Source organism: Chenopodium album, chromosome 12 (assembly GCF_948465745.1).
Source record: "Chenopodium album chromosome 12, dcCheAlbu1.1, whole genome shotgun sequence".
Lineage (NCBI taxonomy): Eukaryota > Viridiplantae > Streptophyta > Magnoliopsida > Caryophyllales > Amaranthaceae > Chenopodium > Chenopodium album.
The window spans coordinates 26,417,120-26,421,133 of NC_137845.1; positions in this window are offsets into that span (position 1 = coordinate 26,417,120).

Below are 4,014 nucleotides of genomic sequence, written 5' to 3' on the forward strand. Positions count from 1 at the left end.
TTCTAGTTTTAAAGTGGCCAATCGAATTGTTTACACAAGGTACGTACAAGTTACGAAACCTTGCTTTTAGGTGCATGTTTAAGGACGGATCGAGAACTTAGTATCATGTATAGGGATGACTGGGCTAAATTGTTTGGTTATACATTGTGATTTCCGTATGTTGTGCACTATTCTATATTTCAAGTGTTGTTTATGCTTTAATTATGCAAGGTGCGCTTAGAGGCAAAGGTATGTGTTTGGTGAAATGATTCATTTATAACTCGTTTTGATCATGGAGATAGAATGAGTAAAGGAGGAAATTTAAGTCTTATATGACGAGGTTAAGTTTGTGGGGTGCCTTATGCATTCACGGTGTTTATACACCGAGTTAGTTAAAAGATTAAATAATAAATGTTGTTGTCACTAATAAATCAGGAATTGAAATTGGAAACTTGCCTTGCTTGATTGAATTGATATTGGAATGTTTGTATTGTTATGCATACGAGTCATCATCAAGTCTAAACTTGTAAATCACGTAAAGTGCAAGATGGATGAGCAATAAAACTCTGGATTTGTGCACATCTGGAGTAATGACAATAAGGGGTTGGGGTACACGGGTTATTAGCCGTGCACTTTTCTCGAGGCCGTCTAATCTACGAGTCTCTTATTTCAAATAATTTTGAAAAACTAATAGTTAGGTGTGATCTCATACTAACTACGGTCACGGAGTCGTGCCCGTGGTCGTTGCATGTTTATTGATGTTTCCGAAAGGAGGCATGGGGTTTTTCTTTTATTGATGATCCAAAAGGAGCATGGGTTGGACAACCTTGTCTATTGCTAAATCCAACGAATAAAAAAAAATATGATTTACCTATTATTAATTAATGGAGTCTTAGTAATATAAATAGTTGAGTCATGTGTCGAGTCTATAAACTAATGATGCGTGATGATTGATTATAAGTAGCATGTTAGGGATTCCTTTTATGTTTTGCAGCTTGTATGTACTCAGCTTTGCTAATTGCGTGCTTTGTGTGTCTTTCTTTGGTCATGGCCTTCGCCTTCAATGACCCTGTGATGATCCAATTTTTACACTTGTAATATTGGGGAGCAGACTAACCACAGGTTCTTACACATGCAGCATCCGTATCTAGGTGGTGGGATCTTGAGTGGAGTGTTGGTTGCTTTTCTTACTTCTATTGTTATTTATTTTTAAAGTTATTTAAACTCAACTTTTCTTTTGTAATATTTCTATTGGTTTTGAAATATTTCTATTGTTATCTATTGGTTTTGATTATTGGTTTTGAAACTTATATATAATTGATTTAGCTTTTCCGCTGCTATTTTCTGAAAAAGCCTTAATGTTTGAACACATGGTGGTAGCACGCCAGTAATTCTCTTGAATATTGTTCAGGGTCCTCACAGGTTTAAAGAGAGAATTATTGGGGTCTTACAGTAGGTGTCGTCTCTTACTCCTTCATAGATCCGATAGGGACCTTCCCAATTAGTTATAACGTCCTAGACTAACTCAGTTGATGACTCGATGATGAAAACTTAGGCACGACGGTTAAGTTCTTCATACTTTGTGATGCAATGATGATTGGCAAGGCATGCTTCAACGTTGTTAAGATTTCATGACAAAGGGTTCCTAAAGGAAAGATTATTTGGTCAAGTATCCATGATGTGTGTGAAAGTGACACTAAAGTTCGGCCGCAAGGGCTAAGTGTGGAAAAATATTTTGAAAAGAGTCAAATGATGATGAATCTTAGGCTGGGTAAGCTAATGATGTATGGATCAAGCCCCCAAGTCTAGCTCTAAATGGATAAGGATGAGCATTGGAGATCCCTTGTTATGATCATGATGAATGTAAATATGAATGTAAATGCATTTTTTATTATGACTTCACCTCCAATGTGAGGTTGCCTACGTATCAGTTAGGAATCAGGCCGAACGTAGCTCTAGTCGAACCTCGCACAAGTGTGTGTATACCTCAAAGAGGTCTTTTAAGGGTTGTAACATGGTTAGGCTAAAGGTCGAAGAAGAAGGGGATAAAGGCTCAAGACCCTAGATAAGCCCCCAAGGTGTGCAACCTTGCTTTTGAATCTTTGTATTTGTATGCTTGAGGTTTCCTCACTTTTGAACTCTCTTTTGCTTATATTTTTGCTCTCTCTCTTTTTTTGCTTTTGCATTTTTTTTATTTTGATAAGTGTGGGCAATCCCGATCATGCGGTCTATCACTCAGTTGGTATTCATGTTTCTTAGGCACGGTACCGAGCACTCGATAAGAGACACAATCTGAGACGTGTTCATGTCAAAGACATGTTCATATTAATGACATTGGAACACTTTCCCTTATACACACTTTTACCGGTTGCCTCCATTTTGCGTAACACAAAGTCCCCAACCTTTAAAGGCCGTTTGTGTACTTTCTTGTTGTAGGCTCTTGTCATTCTCATACGGTAAATCTCATGACGCAAGGAGGCATTTCCCCTACGCTCCGGGAGGGAATCCAATACTAGCCGCATGACCTCTCAGTTTGCCTCTTCATCGTATAGCCTGACTCGAAGAGTCGGCTCATAATGCTCGATGGGCAAGACGGCTTCACACTGTATACCATGAGAAACGGGGTTTCACCGGCTGCCCCATTTTATTTGTTCGGATGGCCCATAGGACATGAAGGCTTCTACCCATAAGTCACTGGTCCTTTCTATTTTCTTTTTAATGCCGTCTGAGATGAGTTTGTTGAAGGCTTCAACTTAGCTCTTTGCTTGGGGTCGGCCGACTGATGCTAAACAATGTGAGCTCCCTTGATCTTCTAGCCAATTCTTGAGTTGAGGCGTCTCAAATTAAGGGCCATTGTCAAAAACTATAGACATAGGTACCCCGAACCGGTTGAGGATGTTCTTCCAAATGAAAGAAATGACATCCTTAGTCTTGATACTTTTGACAGCCTTTGCCTCAACCCACTTGGTGTAATAATCCACAGCCACAAGAATGTACCGTTTTCCGCCTAGCGCAGGCGTATACGGACCCAAGATGTCCATGCCCCATTTAGCAAACAGGACTAGGCTATGAATTGTTGTCAGGTCAGTGGCCAAATGATGGATGAGCTTGCCAAACCTTTGGCACTTGTCACATTTTTTTTACCATCTCCATGGCGTCTGACTCAAGAGTGGGCCAGAAATAACCATGTCGCTTGGCCCTAACAGCCAAGGATCTGCCGCCTATGTGGGAGGCGCAGTATCTCGCATGCAATTGTTCGAGAACTTCCTGCCCCTTTTTAGGGTAACGCACTTCAACAGAGGCTTTAAGAAATCTGCTTTGAAGAGTTTTCCGTTTCTCATCTCGAAGTTTGCAGCCGACTTTCTCACTATAGTCGCTTTCCTGTGGTGAATCAAGTAGCGTGCCGCCCTACAGGTATGAATGGATGTCATCAATCCAGGTAGAGCTTCGGTCAAGTACTCCAATGGGTTCTTCTTCAGTAATACTTCGTTTTCCCATAACTTCCCAAAATACTGACCGAGGCGTATCACAGGAGGCGGAGGATGCCAATTTTGACAGTGCATCCGCCTGATTGTTTTCAGACCTGGGCACTTGACTCAAATGGGATTCTTCAAGTGTCCCAACTTCAACTTTGACCGCCAAAATGTATTTGATCATAGCCGGATGGGTGGCTTCATAGTCACCATGGTATTGGCTTACGACCAACTATGAATCAGAGCAGGCGTCAATTTTGGTTGCCTCTGCTGCCTTACACATGCGGATACCGGCTAGCGGGGCTTCATATTCTGTCTCGTTGTTTTAGGCCTAGAACTTGAACCAAAGTGCATACTCATATTTGTCCCCCTCAGGAGACTGACAGATTATGCCTACACCATAGCAGTTCATAGTAGAGCTCCCGTCTACGTACACTTTCCAAAACTTACCAGTATTATCCGGTGCAACTGGACTTGTCATTTCGACAATGAAATCGGCAAACACATGCCCTTCACTGCCTTTCTTGGTTCGACAGTGATTTCAAGACTTTGCATTTCAATA